A 19418-nucleotide genomic window follows, 5' to 3' on the forward strand; every position below is an offset into this window, starting at 1 on the left:
GCCAAATAATACGTTGGACAGGACGCACCCACAGAGGCCATCAGAGGCCAAGAAGTCCAAATTGCTTTTTGAAAAGATTCTTAAACTTCATTCATTGGTGGATTCCTGGAGGGAGAGTAATGGCACACAAAGGGGTTATACGTATATGTCGGCTCCTCATAATTCCTATTCTAGGATCGATTTCGTGCTTATTTCAACTACCAGTCTTTCCTCCTTGATTTACGCTAGGAACTTGCTGTGTCCGTGGTCAGACCATGACCCCCTCCTCATAGCGCTAACCACTCTGACCCCCAAAACACCTAGAGCTCCTTGGCGTTTGAATGAGGCCCTTCTTTATAATTCAGACATTAACAGCAGAATTGAGACCAAAATTTCCGAATACTTCCATATAAATGATAATGGAGAAACGTCCCCGGCTACGGTCTGGCTTGCACACAAGTCGGTGGTGAGGGGCGACTTGATTCAGGCTGCCTCACGGTTCAAGAGAGATAGAGGGAGAATTATATCAGATATAGAATTTAAACTACAAAAACTTCATCTAGCTAACATGCTGCAGCCATCAAGATACCTCTTAAAACAGATTCAGGATTTACAATTGCAGGCCGATGCAATTCTTAACTCGGAAGCTGAGAAGGCCCTTAGATGGGCCGCAGCGGCTTCCTACGACCAGATAAATAAGCCCAAAAGATGGCTAGCGGCTAAATTAAGAGCTCAACAGACCATTAACCGCATCCTAAAAATTAGAGACAAGGATGGCAACGTCACCTCGAATCCCGATAAAATTTACGAAATATTCTCTAACTATTATAAAACACTATATAGTGACAAAGACCCCAATAGATACACCCAGAGGAGACAAGACTTTTTAGATGCTACTATCAAGAAAACCCTGACCACGGACACAGTTAAGATGCTTAATGCAGACGTAACCCAGGAGGAAATTCACTTGGCGATTAAGAAACTCAAAAGGTCGAAAGCCCCGGGACCTGACGGATTTTCACCAGTATATTATAAAAAATATGAGGCCCTTCTATCCCCCCACCTTCAAAAATTTTTCAATCACTTAATGAAGGGAAACATGCCCCCCCCCAGATTTCTTGTCCTCATCAGTGGTGATGATCCCTAAACCCCAAAGAGATTCACTACTCCCCAAAAACTATCGACCCATATCTCTTTTGGGGGTCGACTACAAAATATTCACAGCAATCCTAGCGGAGAGGCTTAATATGATTTTACCGGCTCTGATCCACAGAGATCAGGTCGGTTTTGTACCAAAGAGACAAGCTCCCGATAACATCAGGAAGATAGTTACTCTTCAGCATTATTGCAAGCGCACCGCCACATGTGTGGCCACCTTGGCCTTAGATATGGAAAAGGCATTTGACCTGATACGATGGCCATACATGGAGGCGGTCCTTCAGAAGTACGGGATACAAGATAATTACTTGAAAGCCATTTCGGCATTATATTCTCACCCCACCGCCACTTTGAAAATGCCCTCTAATAACAGATGTTCATTTCCAATTCAGCGAGGTACACGCCAGGGTTGCCCCCTATCACCGGGGATATTTGCACTCAGAGAAAATTCGTCGGAATCCTGAAATTAAGGGCGTCAGGGTAGGGTCCAAGGAGTATAAATTGTCATTGTTTGCCGATGACATTCTCCTGACCCTTACTTCACCTCAAGAATCGATCCCAAAATTGCTAGAGGAAATTGATAATTTTTCACCTTTCTCAGGGTTTCGCCTAAACTTGGAAAAATCAGAAATTATGGTTTTGGGAATGGACCAGAAAGCTGCGGCACTTCTGGCGAGTCGACATGGCTTACAATATCAACCTCAATATATTCAGTATCTGGGTATCAAGCTTGCCGTGGATCCCTCTAATCTTTATAAATTAAATTATCCCCCCATGTATTCTAAGTTGATACAAGATCTAGAGAGATGGGAGGACTATCCCCTATCTATGCTCGGGCGGATATCAGCCGTCAGGATGACGCTCTTACCTAGACTATTGTATCTATTTAGATCTCTTCCTATATCCATAACGAAAGGCCCAGTTCAACATTTACAGGCCCTGATTCAAAAATTTATATGGAGGAAGCGAAAGGCCAGAATTAAATACCTTACGCTAGCCAGGCCCAGAGATCTCGGAGGACTTAATGCCCCAATTTTATATAATTACTATAAAGCTGCTCAGATTGTCCAGTTAGCCTGTGTTAACGCCAACCCCTTGATAGCCCCACTATGGGTGGAATTAGAATCATTGCTACTGTCCCCCTTATCCCTGTCAGGACTGATGTGGGCCAAGAAGATCCCTATAGCCAGAATCAAGAAAGTTTCCCCGGTTTCAGCCCATTCGTTTAGCTTGTGGTCTAAAATTAGATTTGTCATGCGTCTGCAGTCTGCACCTTCCTGTATGACGCCCGTTTTTCGAAACCCAGACTTTTCACCAGGTCAATCTGTGAATCATTGCAGATGGTGGTTTAATAAGGGACTTACGACAGTAGGAAAATTCTTGTATTCCTTTAAGATCTCCACCCCCGCCCAATTCATTAAGAACCATAATGTCCCCGTGGAAGAATTGGGGAGGTTGGATTTAATATTTAAATTCCTGTCCACTTTGGACCCTGTATTGCCGTGGAAAAGTGACACCACTTAGACAGCAATTACCAGTTCTTTATGATCCCTCCAATCATCAGACACAATCAACAAGGTTAACAAGTTTATTGATATAAGATATAAAATACCAAAATACAAACTACAAAGTTATCCTACAGAAGGCAAAGATTAAGAGTACAATACAATACAATAATATAAACACAACACATCACCTTGTGTTTCTAGGTGTCTACTCAAGGTTGCAGCAACTTCCACCCGTCCTACGTGAGTGACTCTTTCCCCCGCGACGGCTAAGAAGTTCCTTGGGCAGAGCAAGCAGTCAAGTCAACGCTGGATGGCCAGTCCAGCGAGAGTCCAGAGAATCCTCCAAGTCCGGAATAAGGACAGAGTTTTTATACCCTTTCTACTCCATAGCAAACCATGGAGCATAGGACAGCCCCTTGACTGAATCTTACATAATGCATAATGGTTGGAACCACCTCAGACGTCGTCATCTCTCGGCCATCCAGCAGTTGGCAGACTTTCAGCCTGCTAAGTGCTCCTTCTGTTATCAACACAATCGAGTGATTATACTTGAACACAATTAAGTAATTATACTTATCAGCAAAACAAGAGCAGTATGCCCTGAGCTATACTAGCACTTATTCCACATTAGTACTGATACGCCCTAAGCTATATTAGCACTTTGTTAAAAGGCATGTCAGGCATCTGGTATCCCCTTCTAGTAAACAAGTGTTAAAAGAGGTCTCTACCAAATGAACAGATACAGATAGACTTAAATGATCAGATTCATATTCAATAGACTACAAAATGGCTGATGGCCCTGCCATTGCATGAGCACAAAAGGTGTAGCACTACATTCCACCCCTTGAATCTTTTCATTTAACGTCGGTAAGATGTCATCTGAATCTCCATGGATCTGCTCTTACGTCGACACAGATACTGACAGGTGTCTATGCACATGTCCAGGCAATTAGGAATACATTGAATGGCACAGCACATAGCAATCAATATAACAAGGATAGTTATTGTAATCCCTATAAATTGTCTTAAGGATCCCCAATCTGGTAGCCATGCAAATAGCCAATCCCACCATCCTTGGTTAATATCTTGTTTAATATTAGTAACTATTTTATTCAAAGCCTGAATATGTGTATTAATATCCCTTGAATGATCACTGAGATTAAAACAACACATTCCTTTAAAGCTTTTACATCCTAAATTATGCTTTAATAATAGGTAATCTATGGTTAACCTATTCTGCAAAGCAGCTCTGCGAGTACCTTGTAAATCTAGCAATAAATCATGCAGAGCTCGAGAAGTTTCATTTAACCCTTTAGCTAAAGCACAGGCTACGGCACTTATTTGTCTATGATTATATTCAGCCAGTCCTGGAACTCCAACCATAGAAACTGCTAAGCTAATATATTCCGCCCGTGACAACAGGTTCACCCTTGCATCACAAGTCTCATCCAAGTCTATAGATGCCCGTCTACTTCTCCACGGTGCACTTGCAGGAAACAGAGGGTACATCATTATACTCAAACGAGTAAAGGTGCAGGGTCCTCCTGTTATATTAGCCGGAATATATGTGTAAGTAATGTTCCCGCAGGAGAACAACCACCCTTGTGGTAACTTCATATGTAGATAATGACTAGGACTAAGAACAGTGTGGTTACACTGCATAGTATTAGTCACATCTCTACAACGGTCTCGTTTACACAAATTCTTCAGATGTCTAGTTATTTCTCTAGCAGTGGGTTTGTCAATTCTAGCTTGCTTACATTCACCTATTTGTTTTCTATCACAGGTCATTTGAAAACAGGTGTCTGCAGGTGCTATGTTATATGTAATGACCTTGGTCATATCATAATCTACATACCATTCAGATCTACAGGAATTACAATAGAAGTATACATCGTGTACATCACTATTATTTACAGTAGAATCATTGTATGTGAGAAATGCTTATTGCAGTACAGAGATAGGTGTTGGTACGGCAACCAGGCAAGTGGATAAGGCATCAGCCGTACTCATAATCTCCGAGAGACAGAAATGAGAAAAGTTCAATATCTTGGTAGCAAGATAAGTCCATGTATTCTCCTCCTGGTTCAGCAGGGTTTCAAATCTCTTGGTACGGGATGTGGTTGTTACAGCAGGTACGACCAAACAGATTACCATCACGGCAATTGCGACATATGGTGTATCCTAGAGAAAAGATAACAACGCATTATTCCCGTAAATAACACTTTTCGGTGGGGACATAACTCCATTTTTCATCCCCTTGTAAAAGTACACATAAGACATTATTGGGTCCTGCAGCTATTACTTCCCCAGGTAATGGGGGACCTTTTTCTTGCTGCACCCAAACTTTTGCCCCATCTAGTATGGGAACGTTGGTTGATCCAAATCCTCCCTGCCCACGCACAGTGGTGACTGAAGGGGGTTCACCCCGTTTGGGAGTACATAACAGGCATGGCACAACTAACAATTGTGCTATTCTGTCCCCTTTCTGAAAGGTAATAGGAGTGGTGCCAGCATGGTGCAGAATTACCTTAACTTCTCCTCGGTAATCGGCATCTATTACCCCACCCAGGACTTCCACTCCCCTTAGGGCTAGACTGCTTCGTCCCTTGATTAAGCCCACATGACCACTAGGAATCATAATCCCTAGTCCAGTAGTACATACATCAATAGTATTTGGTTCAATACTTTTACTATCAATGATAAATAAATCCAATCCCGCCGATTCAGGAGTCATCCTAAAAGGGATCTTTGCCTCGGGATGGATTGCCCAGCATGAGACGGTCTCATGGGCTGTATTTTTCATAATCTGTAAATTAGGAGTTAACATACGCATCAAGGGCGTTTCCTCATTTGTCACGGGTCTATTATTTAACTCCTGTAATGCCAAAGTTAAAACATCTCTCCATCCTTGTAATTTAGGACCTACATGTTTTCTCAATTGATCTTTTAACAAACCGTTCATTCTCTCAATTAACCCAGAAGCTTGTGGATAGTAAGGTACATGATAAATTTAAGGTACATGATAAATCCACTCTATGTTATTCTGAGTTGCATAGTCTTTAACGGTATGTCCTGTGAAATGACTCCCATTGTCTGTCTGAATTTGCAATGGTACCCCATAATGTGTGATAATTAAATCCAAAAGTTTTATCACATTTTGCTGTGTAGCTCTCCTGCAAGGGTAAGCCATAAGATACCCTGAGAAGGTATCAACTGCAGTACATATATAGGCACACTCTTTAGACATAGGGAGAGGACCTACATAATCTAGCTGCCAGATTTGCCCAGGCAGCTTTCCACGGGCTATTTCCCCCTTTACATGATGAGGTACCACTCTCTCTCTCATGTTTTGACACACTGGACATTGCAAAATCACAGTTTTTATGCAATCAAAAGTTAAAGGAATGCCTCTAGCTTGGGCCCACCTACTGGTCGCTTTTTCTCCCAGGTGACCGCTCTTTTGGTGTGCCCATTGGGCCAAATGCACCATATCACTTTCCTCCACCACGGTGGTTGTTGAAATTTTTGTTTTTCCATCTGCAATAGAATTATACAGCCGTTCTAATGAATCTGTTTTACAATGTGCATCAACATGGAAAACTGTTATTTTCATTTGCTGGGACCACTGATAAATATCTGCCCACAGCTCTTTTCCCCATACCTCCTTGTCATGTATCTGAAAATCATGTTTCTTCCACTGAGGCAACCAAGTAGTTAATCCATTTGCCACGGACCATGAATCAGTGAACAAATGAACTGTTCCCATCACTTCATGACGTATAGCCATATATGCGGCAAACAATTCAGCATATTGACTACTGCGTCCTTTTCCCTCAGTGACTAGTCCTTGATTTAGTTTAGGGTTATATGCTGCTGCTTTCCAAACCCTTTCACCTGCACGATAACGGGCTGCCCCGTCTGTGAACCAGGCATGTTTTTGGTCTTCTTCTGACAATTCCTGATATCTAACCCCCCATTTTATGGTTGGTTCCTCCTCTGGGCTACCCATTATTTGCTCAGTTTCTTCTCCCTCAACCACTTGAGAAACTTGCTCATGTAATCTGCTTACTCCTTTATCTCCTATTTTAGCTCTGTCCTGAATGTACCATTTCCACTTAATGATACTTGCCTCTTGTGCATGTCCTATCTTGTGGGTTTTAGGTGTACTCAAGACCCATTGCATAAAAGGAATCTCAGGTCTGAGCAGCACAGTATGATTAAGTGTTAACTGCTCTGTCTCTACGAGTGCCCAGTAACAGGCTAGCAGCTGTCTCTCAAAAGGAGTGTAATTCTCTGCTGCTGAAGGGAATTTTCTCCCCCAGAATCCTAAAGGGACTCGCCTCCCCCCCTGCTTCTGCCATAAACTCCAGTTAGCATAGGATTCTGTTGCTGTGACTTGTAGTTCTACATCCCCAGGCTGTACAGGCCATAAATCCAACACATGTTGAATTGCCAGTTTTGCTTGGTCAAAGGCAACTTGTTGCCGTTCGGTCCATTCAAACTCACGCTTCTTCCTAGTTACATGATAAATAGGCTGCAAAATCTGTCCTAAATGAGGAATATGATTTCTCCAAAATCCGAACAGCCCAATGAATTTTTGAGCCTCTTTCTTATTACGAGGCGGGGCAAAGTCTAGGATCTTTTTCTTAGCCTGATCAGTAACTTCTCTGTGCCCTTTACTCCACTGAATTCCCAGAAATTTAACTGTCTGGCTGGGACCCTGTATTTTATCAGCATTTATCTCCCACCCAGCTTTTCTGAGTCCTGCCTGCAGCTCTTGTAAAGCTAATGCTACCTCTTCTTCTGTGTTCCCTGTTACCATCACATCATCTATGTAATGATATATCCGGATCCCCGGACTAAGCATAATCGGCACCAAATCCTCAGCCACTGCCCTGTGGCAGATTGTAGGGCTGTGGATCCACCCCTGGGGTAACCGCGTGAAAGTATATTGTCTTCCTAGCCATGTTATGGCAAATTGATCTTGTACCTCTTCTGGTATTTTAATGGTAAAAAACGCATTAGAAATGTCGATTACTCCATACCAGACATGATCATCTTTTTGAATTGTCTCTACCAATGTAATGACATCTGGTACAGCTGCTGTTAAAGGGGGAGTATATTTATTTAATTCCCTGTAATCACAAGTCATTCTCCATGAAACTCCATCCCCTTTCTTTACAGGCCACACCGGATTGTTCCACTGTGTGGTAGTAGGACGCATAACTCCTGCGTCACACAATTCTTGAATGGTCTTTGTAATCTCCTCATGCCCCCCGGGAATTCTATACTGCTTCATGCTAATAACTTTTGTAGCAGGAGGAATATTAACAGGAGGCCCATGGCGTTCGCCTACCACAATCGGGCATGCCCTTAAGGAGCGTATGCCAAAACTGTAGGTACCGCCATCCTGCGCTTGTAAAGTCATTCCTTTAAGAATGTCAATCCCCAATATGTATTCAGGGATAGGAACAATCAAAACACTGTATTCACGTAAGGGTAAATGTCCTACCTTTAGCAATACCCTCGTTTGTACAGCAGGGATTTCTTTCCCTCCCAATCCAGTGATTGTAAAGTGTTTTCCTTTAAACACCCTTGGGTTCCCATAAATTAAAGTGGCCTCTGCCCCAGTGTCTATTAATGCCCTTACTTGCTGAACATTAGAATTTTTCCAATATATCTCCAATTTTGCGTTCATCTAACATCTGGGAACTTACTCTTACTGGGGCTCGGCCAATTTCCTATTCATTAGTACCACAATCTGTGGGGGTACTCACTTTAAGTTCTCGGATCTGTTTTTTCAGATCCTCCAGTACCGGGTATAACCGCTGGAGTTCTGATTCTGGGAATGGAGGCGGAGGAGCAGAAGGCGTCTTTGGAAGGTTGTTTACAACCTCTGTATTTACTTTACGCCCTTCTTTCTTATCTAATCCTTGTTTCTTGAACAACTGGTACATCTCCGAAGTGCTCAATCCATCTATTTGTTCTATAGAAATACCCGCCCTCAATAATGCTCTAAACATATCTCGGCGGCGCAGGGGGACTGCCCCCTGCTCTCTGGGCTTCCTAGATCTTTCTCTGGAGTCCCTCTGGATATGTTCCACCCCTGGAGCTACGGGTCTCTTTATTTCCCATTCCCCTAAATCAGTTAATCCTTGAAGTGCTTCACACACTTCTCTCAACCCTTTGCCAGTTAAATTCACTAGCATGGTCATTATAATAGCTTTATATGCAGGCGGAGCAGTCCTAATTAACCTGTTACGCATAGACATGGTCAATTCTGCCCCATCGTATGCTGCTGGGATACCTAACTCTACAGCTCTCTGCATACCCATCTGCTTTAGTCTTTGTGTGCATTCTTTTAACGTAAACCACTGGTTTTCCTTCCGAGGCCAATCATCCGCAGTGGGATATTTACGCTGCACCCCTTCAGCAAGTAAATCTAATAAGGTGATGTCAGGTCTAATCCCATTGAGATTAGGCTGCGGACCTTCTCTCATCCTTTCCAGGATAGAAGTGTCTCGGGTAATACTGAGAAACCTTGGACAATCATCCTGATCTAACAGGATTTGCTGGGCCCCTGTATCTGCTAGGCGTATAAGCCAATCACACAGATCCTCCCCAGACTTCTGTCTAAATCTTTCCACAATATCTGAGATTTCCTGTTGGGTATAATCCTCCACTGTCACTGTTACCTGTGGAGGATTTAGTGGACCATTAGGGTCTTGCATTACACCCTTTCGTCTGATAATGGGTTTAACTTCAACTTCATCATGATTATATACCTCCTCCTCATCTGAGGAAAAGACAGCAGAATCCCATGTATTGGGAGTCCACTCAGCTCCGGCTGTAACCAGAGCTGCTCGTACTTTACGTACACTTACTTTATTTTTCTTCTTAAGATTATTCTGTGCTACAGCAACAACAGCTTTTTCAGCTATGCTCTGATATTTTTGCGCTTTCTCTTGCAAAGCGTCTAGCTGACAACTCATCATTGTCTTTTGCGCTGTCACCTCATCCAGCTGATGTTTAATCTGAGTTATTTCTTCCCTGGCGTCAGTTAACTGTTGATACACAGCACGCCAGGCTGTTAAAATCATCCACCCTCGCCGGCATATGGCCGGCATGGGGTTCCCCTTCTCAATTAAAGTTTGCTGCAAGGAAAACAATAATTCTTGTGGGTGTCCTTCCCCCACCTGGGCTGTCCAGGATTCACATAATCCTGTTCCTAGTGCCCACTCTTGCGCTATCATTTGAAATGGCGACTGCTCCCATCCAGGAATGATAGCTACAAGTCCGTCCCCGCCAGGGGATTTCTCAGTCTTTGACCTCTTACCAAACATTGTAGTTGTTTTATTGTGTCTGTTAAACGAGGGATCCTGCCGACTACGCCAAAAATGTATTGCCGTGGAAAAGTGACACCACTTAGACAGCAATTACCAGTTCTTTATGATCCCTCCAATCATCAGACACAATCAACAAGGTTAACAAGTTTATTGATATAAGATATAAAATACCAAAATACAAACTACAAAGTTATCCTACAGAAGGCAAAGATTAAGAGTACAATACAATACAATAATATAAACACAACACATCACCTTGTGTTTCTAGGTGTCTACTCAAGGTTGCAGCAACTTCCACCCGTCCTACGTGAGTGACTCTTTCCCCCGCGACGGCTAAGAAGTTCCTTGGGCAGAGCAAGCAGTCAAGTCAACGCTGGATGGCCAGTCCAGCGAGAGTCCAGAGAATCCTCCAAGTCCGGAATAAGGACAGAGTTTTTATACCCTTTCTACTCCATAGCAAACCATGGAGCATAGGACAGCCCCTTGACTGAATCTTACATAATGCATAATGGTTGGAACCACCTCAGACGTCGTCATCTCTCGGCCATCCAGCAGTTGGCAGACTTTCAGCCTGCTAAGTGCTCCTTCTGTTATCAACACAATCGAGTGATTATACTTGAACACAATTAAGTAATTATACTTATCAGCAAAACAAGAGCAGTATGCCCTGAGCTATACTAGCACTTATTCCACATTAGTACTGATACGCCCTAAGCTATATTAGCACTTTGTTAAAAGGCATGTCAGGCATCTGGTATCCCCTTCTAGTAAACAAGTGTTAAAAGAGGTCTCTACCAAATGAACAGATACAGATAGACTTAAATGATCAGATTCATATTCAATAGACTACAAAATGGCTGATGGCCCTGCCATTGCATGAGCACAAAAGGTGTAGCACTACAGACCCCAAGGGGGAGATCCTTACCTACTGCCCCTTTGAGGTTAGGTGCAAGAATGGGCCCATGGATAAGGGATTTATATCAGAATTGTATGCAATCCTTTCTTATCCCACGTTAGATGGTAAGCTCAAAGCTCAGATTGACTGGGAGACAGACAGTGGGATGGAGATCTCCGAAAATAAATGGGCCCATTGTTGCACATCATTGACCAGGGGCTCCCTTTTCTATTCATCTATTGAAACATCGTTTAAGCTACTACACCGAATACACCTTACTTCTGCCAAACTCCATCTCTTTAATTCTTCGTGTTCCGCTGACTGTTTCCGGAAATGTGGCCAGGTTGGGACCCTTTGGCATATTTGGTGGGCATGTCCCAAGGCACAACTATATTGGGCGGGGATATGGAATAAAACTAAATTAATTACTAATATACAAACTGATATGGACCCTTCTGTGATCCTACTAGGTAATCGCCCCCAGGCATTAAAATTTGCCACACATAAATTGATACAGTTTGCACTCTCACAGGCAAGGAGACACTTGGCTTCCAAATGGAAAACCAATGCACTGTCTGTGGATGAAGTATTTCGTAGCCTAAACAATACCATGACTTCTGAGCATGTCAGAGCTAAAATTTTTGATACGCTAGAAATCTTCTTTAAAGTATGGGACCCGTGGATCGAGTGGCAAGACAATGCTGGCCTTTCTTATGTCCTCCATTCCTTTTAAAGTAATTTTGTTCCCTGGGGCTCTCCCTACATATTATAATGGGTAACGACCTGCACGTTATCTTTGACAGCAGAACACTCAAGACACTTATATTTTACATCATTTACACGCTACTCGGAACATATCTACAATTCATATAGATGGCTGGGTGGCTACGCGCCTCACCCTCTATGACCTATCTTTTCCCTCTCCCCTTCCCCTCCTCCTTGCCCTAGACTCTCCTCTCTCACTCCACTGGCTGTACCATTGGTGTGATGTGGTAATCCCACCCATGGTCCATCCTTTCATCCCTCACCTTTTCCCTTCCTTGGTCCCTATCCTTTCCTGATTCCTTTCCCCCCCCTAAACTCAATTTCCATTAGAGCTAAGGTGGGTCGGCAATGTTTTGAATACCGTTATCTAAATTTGTATGTTTTTCTTTGCCGATCATATGTTATATGTGATTATGCTTATCTGTTACATGTGATACTCCCCACATGTGGGGAATTTTTGACACTTTGGCTCGATTGTTAATTGTTATATATCTCAATAAACACCCTTGAAACGAAAGAAAAATGACTATAGTTGAAGAGGTAATGGCCCCTAAACTATGCTCTGGGATGAAAAATACAGCTTCAGTGAAATCCGTTTGCAAATCGGAGTGATAGGTTAGAATCTAGAGCCAACGGTACATTTTCTATGTTAAACCATTACACCATTGAAAAACTGGTTACGTTTGCAATCGAAAGAAAAATGACTATAGTTGAAGAGGAAATGGCCCCTAAACTATGTTCTGGGATGAAAGTTACAGCTTCAGTGAAATCCGTTTGCAAATCGGAGTGATAGATTAGAATCTAGAGCCAACGGTACGTTTTCTATGTTAAACCATTACACCATTGAAAAACTGGTTACGTTTGCAATCGAAAGAAAAATGACTATAGTTGAAGAGGTAATGGCCCCTAAACTATGTTCTGGGATGAAAGTTACAGCTTCAGTGAAATCCGTTTGCAAATCGGAGTGATAGATTAGAATCTAGAGCCAACGGTACGTTTTCTATGTTAAACCATTACACCATTGAAAAACTGGTTACGTTTGCAATCGAAAGAAAAATGACTATAGTTGAAGAGGTAATGGCCCCTAAACTATGTTCTGGGATGAAAGTTACAGCTTCAGTGAAATCCGTTTGCAAATCGGAGTGATAGATTAGAATCTAGAGCCAACGGTACGTTATCTATGTTAAACCATTACACCATTGAAAAACTGGTTACGTTTGCAATCGAAAGAAAAATGACTATAGTTGAAGAGGTAATGGCCCCTAAACTATGTTCTGGGATGAAAGTTACAGCTTCAGTTAAATCCGTTTGCAAATCGGAGTGATAGATTAGAATCTAGAGCCAACGGTACGTTTTATATGTTAAACCATTACACCATTGAAAAACTGGTTACGTTTGCAATCGAAAGAAAAATGACTATAGTTGAAGAGGTAATGGCCCCTAAACTATGTTCTGGGATGAAAGTTACAGCTTCAGTTAAATCCGTTTGCAAATCGGAGTGATAGATTAGAATCTAGAGCCAACGGTACGTTTTCTATGTTAAACCATTACACCATTGAAAAACTGGTTACGTTTGCAATCGAAAGAAAAATGACTATAGTTGAAGAGGTAATGGCCCCTAAACTATGTTCTGGGATGAAAAATACAGCTTCAGTGAAATCCGTTTGAAAATCGGAGTGATAGATTAGAATCTAGAGCCAACGGTACGTTTTCTATGTTAAACCATTACACCATTGAAAAACTGGTTACGTTTGCAATCGAAAGAAAAATGACTATAGTTGAAGAGGTAATGGCCCCTAAACTATGTTCTGGGATGAAAAATACAGCTTCAGTGAAATCCGTTTGCAAATCGGAGTGATAGATTAGAATCTAGAGCCAACGGTACATTTTCTATGTTAAACCATTACACCATTGAAAAACTGGTTACGTTTGCAATCGAAAGAAAAATGACTATAGTTGAAGAGGAAATGGCCCCTAAACTATGTTCTGGGATGAAAGTTACAGCTTCAGTGAAATCCGTTTGCAAATCGGAGTGATAGATTAGAATCTAGAGCCAACGGTACGTTTTCTATGTTAAACCATTACACCATTGAAAAACTGGTTACGTTTGCAATCGAAAGAAAAATGACTATAGTTGAAGAGGTAATGGCCCCTAAACTATGTTCTGGGATGAAAAATACAGCTTCAGTGAAATCCGTTTGAAAATCGGAGTGATAGATTAGAATCTAGAGCCAACGGTACGTTTTCTATGTTAAACCATTACACCATTGAAAAACTGGTTACGTTTGCAATCGAAAGAAAAATGACTATAGTTGAAGAGGTAATGGCCCCTAAACTATGTTCTGGGATGAAAAATACAGCTTCAGTGAAATCCGTTTGCAAATCGGAGTCATAGATTAGAATCTAGAGCCAACGGTACATTTTCTATGTTAAACCATTACACCATTGAAAAACTGGTTACGTTTGCAATCGAAAGAAAAATGACTATAGTTGAAGAGGAAATGGCCCCTAAACTATGTTCTGGGATGAAAGTTACAGCTTCAGTGAAATCCGTTTGCAAATCGGAGTGATAGATTAGAATCTAGAGCCAACGGTACGTTTTCTATGTTAAACCATTGAAAAACTGGTTACGTTTGCAATCGAAAGAAAAATGACTATAGTTGAAGAGGTAATGGCCCCTAAACTATGTTCTGGGATGAAAGTTACAGCTTCAGTGAAATCCGTTTGCAAATCGGAGTGATAGATTAGAATCTAGAGCCAACGGTACGTTTTCTATGTTAAACCATTACACCATTGAAAAACTGGTTACGTTTGCAATCGAAAGAAAAATGACGGGGGCGCTAGTGAGGCGCTTACTGGAGAAGATGTGCCTTCAGTGAGCTCCTGCTTCACATCCAGACTGCACTTGATATACCCCACGGATCTGGACGAGTGATACCTTGAATCGAAGCTAAAGGGCCCAGGAATGCATAGGAGCCCTCAACAGTACCCTCTGAGAAGCCGCAAATCTGCAAGACCCCTGCTTTCTCCACTTCGTTTCAGGAGGAATTTTTCCAAGATGGCCGACAGGGCCTTGCCTGAAAACACAGCTCAGCTTCTCCCTGCAGCTTCCCTGCCTCCCACGGATGATCCAGCTTATATGGAGGACCAGTTCCCGGGACCCTCGCAAGAACTATCACCAGGTCAGCCTCCTAGATCGCCCGGCTTAACACCAGGTGCGTCACAGCCGCCACCGCTAATTACGCATGCCGCTACGCATAGTACGCGTAAAAATACGCATTACGCATACGGCAATACGCAATGCCATGCAGAAGATACGCTTGAGCATGCGCATCAAACGCCACCTAGACCTACGCAACAAAGTACGCATCGGACACCCGAACGCGTACGAACCCAACAAGAAGGTACGCATGAAAATACGCGTGGTGATGAGAAGGATACGCGTCCGTCATCAAAATTACAGGGCATGTCAGCAGAAGACCTGATGCGTACCATGAGGCGTATTTTTAAGGAGGAATTACGCGATGCGGTGGATGAACTCTCTCAGCAAATAAATGATATCGGGCAAAGAGTTGATGTCTTGGAGAAGCAAACAGATGACTTAGTTACAGCCATTAATCAAGACAGAAAACAGCTCGATGACCATGACGATAGGCTGGACGCGCATGAAGCGAAGCTGGAAGATCTGGAAAACCGCAGTAGAAGAGCAAATGTGAGGATCCGAGGACTCCCTGAGTCTTTTGAGGACCCAGAAGCGATAGCCAACAAGCTTTTTGCAACTCTTCTCCCCCAAGTTGATCCTGCTCATTGGAGGGTGATTCGCATCCACCGGGCTTTAACCAAACCAAGAAACCCAGATCTTCCGCGTGATATTATAGCTAAGCTGGCTTCAGAGGATGCGCGAGACAAAATCCTGGTGGCAGCAAGGGATCTTACAACACTCCCAGGAGTCCCGGCTTCAGTTCAATTGTATGCCGACCTGGCACCAGCTACCATTGCTAGACGACGAGAAATGAGGCCGTACATGCTGGCTCTGCAACAGCATTCCATCAAATATCGATGGGGCTTCCCCTTCTTGCTGACCTTCAAGATTAATGGCAAACTATACAACTGCAAGAGACCGGAGGAGGCGGCTCAGGCCCTCAATGAGGCGTCTATCCCCTTCACCATTCCGAAGCCGGGCCAACCACCTCCCAAGACCCAACGTTCTGGGAAACCACGAAGAGTATGGAACACGGCTGGAGGCTCTTCATTTCGCCCGCGGCAGTTTGACATGGATGCGGCCTGATGCCCTGATTCGAGTTTCCATTTGAATGACCTATATTGGTCTATGACACCCATCAGGTGTCCCAAACATGTCAATCCCCTTTATGATGTGGGTGACATGTCAACATGAGCAATTCCCCTAATTGACTCATTGGTTTTGTGTGGCCTCTACATGCGCCATTACCCTTTATGATGTGGGTGGCGTGAAGACACCATCCGTTTCTTGGAAGAAGTTTTAAGACTCAAGGTTTACTCCAGGCTTGGAGGTAACCTGGCCGGCTGTAAAAGGCCCGGCATAATATTTCAGCATTGCCCCTTTATGATGTTGGGCAGATGCCGTGATTATAATTTCATACTGGACTAAGCAGAGGCCACACATCTGTTATAGAATGGGCAGCATCCGGCTGCTGTGAGTTTGGGAACAGAGACACCTGAGTGCATCGCACAGTACTTTTGCCTCTGCCAGATGCATTGGATGCCCCATGATTGTTTTATAGTTATCTTGCTAATATGCCATTAGGTTAGACATTTGGTTAATATGTCTGGACTTTTTAGACCTTAACATAGGAAGGTTTATATTGCGGGTTCGCTGTGTTTGGATCCATGTGGTTATAATTGTTGTTAGTTATATTAGATATCTATGCAGTCAGATGTGATACACTGTGGCTGTTCCCCCCTTGTTAGATGGTGCCTGGAGTTAGGCGGGCGCTTTTTGCGCGGGCCCGACCCCAACCACCATCATCGCACGCTTGTGCTGTCCCCCCCTCGATAGGTCGAGATGACACACGGGGTGCGGTGTGTTTCAACACCAGCCCCCTCCTTAGAATGTTCAGAATAGACAAGAATCCAAGCCAGATTTGTTCAGCTGTCCTAGCTTTCCAGCACTTCATGAGAATCTTCCCATTTATTCCACCATGAGCAATAAACCGTGCAACATTGTTACCCATAATGTAAGAGGCCTGAATTCCCCCCATAAACGGAAGAAGGCACTTGTTGAACTGGCCCGATCTTCCCCAGACGTGATATGCCTCCAGGAGTCCCACTTCACTAATAAATCATATCCTAAATTTTTTCATCCCAAATATAAAAGAGCATTTTGTTCAAATTACACCCAAAAAAAAAGAGGAGTGGTTATTCTTTTGGCGAACTCGTTTCCTTTTGAGGTAAGCTCTTGTCTCACTGATTCCGAGGGGACACACTGTATTCTCCTTGGTCAGTATCAAAATAAAATACTTTGCATTACAAACATTTACGCCCCCCCTGACCGGACCACGGAGGTTATCTCCGGAGTATCGGACATTCTTTTAACTCTGAAGTTTGATACACTGGTCTGGGCGGGAGATTTCAACATTACCCCAAACAATAATTTGGACAGAACGCACCCGCAAAGACCAACAGAGGCTAAAAGAGCTAAAGCCCTTTTTGAAACAATTCTTAAGCTTCACTCTTTGGTGGACTCCTGGAGGGAGAGTAACGGCAAACAAAGAGGTTACACACATATGTCGGCCCCCCACAATTCATACTCCAGGATTGATTTTATACTTATTTCACTCACCAGTCTTCCCTCCTTGATTTACGCCAGAAATCTGCTGTGTCCGTGGTCGGATCACGACCCCCTTCTCATAGCTCTAAATTCACTGACTCCTAAAACATCCAGAGCCCCCTGGCGTCTGAATGAGGCCCTTTTATATAACCCAGATATTAGTAGTAGAATCGAGAACAAGATCTCTGAATATTTTCGTATAAATGATACTGGAGACACATCCCCGATGACAGTGTGGCTCGCGCATAAGACGGTAGTGAGAGGAGATCTGATCCAGGCAGCCTCCAAATTCAAGAGAGATAGAAATAAGATCATCTCCGATATTGAATTCAAACTGCATAAGCTTCATATGGTTAATATGCTGCAGCCATCAAGATTCCTTCTAAAACAAATTCAGGATCTGCAATTGCAGGCTGATGCCCTTCTCAACTCAGAGGCAGAAAAGGCTCTTAGATGGACTGCAGCGGCCTCATATGATCAGCTAAATAAACCTAAAAGATGGCTAGCAGCCAAACTTCGGGCCCAACAGACCGTTAATCGAATCCTCAAAATTAGGGGCAAGGATGGAAACGTTACTTCTAACCCAGATAAAATATATGAAATATTCTCTGATTATTATGAGGAGTTATATAGCGATAAAGACGATAATAGCTACGCCCAGAGCAGACAAAATTTTTTAGACACCACTATTAAAAAGACCCTGACTGCGGACACAGTTAAGATGTTGAATGCTAATATAACTCAGGAGGAAATCCACCTGGCAATCAAGAAGCTTAAAAGAGCAAAAGCCCCTGGACCCGATGGTTTTTCCCCCATATACTATAAAAAGTACGAGGCCCTTTTATCCCCCCACCTTCAAAAATGTTTTAATCATTTGATGAAGGGAAATATACCCCCCACAGACTTTCTGTCCTCAGCAGTTGTGATGATTCCCAAGCCCCAAAGAGATGTATTACTCCCCAAAAATTATCGCCCCATATCTCTCCTGGGGGTAGATTATAAGTTATTTACGGCTATACTAGCGGAGCGACTTAATAACATCCTGCCGGCTTTAATCCACAGAGACCAGGTTGGTTTTGTGCCAAAAAGGCAAGCCCCAGACAACATCCGTAAGATAGTCACCCTGCAACATTATTGTAAGCAAACCGCCACATGTGTGGCCATCTTGGCTCTTGATATGGAGAAGGCATTTGACCTGATACGATGGCCATACATGGAGGCGGTCCTCCAAAAGTATGGGATGCAGGGAAATTATTTGAAGGCCATCTCGGCATTATATTCACGACCTACTGCCACCCTGAAGATGCCCTCCACTACCAGGCGATCATTCTCAATCCAGAGGGGCACACGGCAGGGATGCCCCTTATCGCCGGGATTATTCGCACTTATGATGGAACCCTTGGCAGAAAAGATCCGACGGAACCCCGAAATAGTGGGGGTGAAGGTGGGGCCCAGGGAATATAAAACGTCACTATTTGCTGACGATATCCTCTTGACCCTCACCTCGCCCCGCGACTCGATCCCAAAGCTGTTGGTGGAGATTGAAAACTTCTCGCCCTTCTCTGGGTTCCGTTTAAATTTAGAAAAATCAGAACTTATGATTTCAGAAATGGTCCAGACAGACGCGGCACTTTTGGCCAAGCGATATGGATTACAATTTCAATCCCAATTTATCCAATACTTGGGCATCAAGCTAGCCGCGGACCCTTCTAACCTCTATAAATTAAATTATCCCTCTATGTACTCTAGATTGATTCGTGATCTGGAGAGCTGGGAGGACTATCCCTTGTCCATGCTCGGACGGATATCAACCGTCAGGATGACGCTCCTACCTAGGTTGCTGTATTTATTTCGATCTATCCCTGTAGCTGTAACGAAAGGCCCAGTTCAACATCTACAAACGTTGATACAAAAGTTTATATGGAGGAAGCGGAAGGCCAGAATAAAATATCTTA

Source organism: Hyperolius riggenbachi, chromosome 5 (assembly GCF_040937935.1).
Source record: "Hyperolius riggenbachi isolate aHypRig1 chromosome 5, aHypRig1.pri, whole genome shotgun sequence".
NCBI lineage: Eukaryota > Metazoa > Chordata > Amphibia > Anura > Hyperoliidae > Hyperolius > Hyperolius riggenbachi.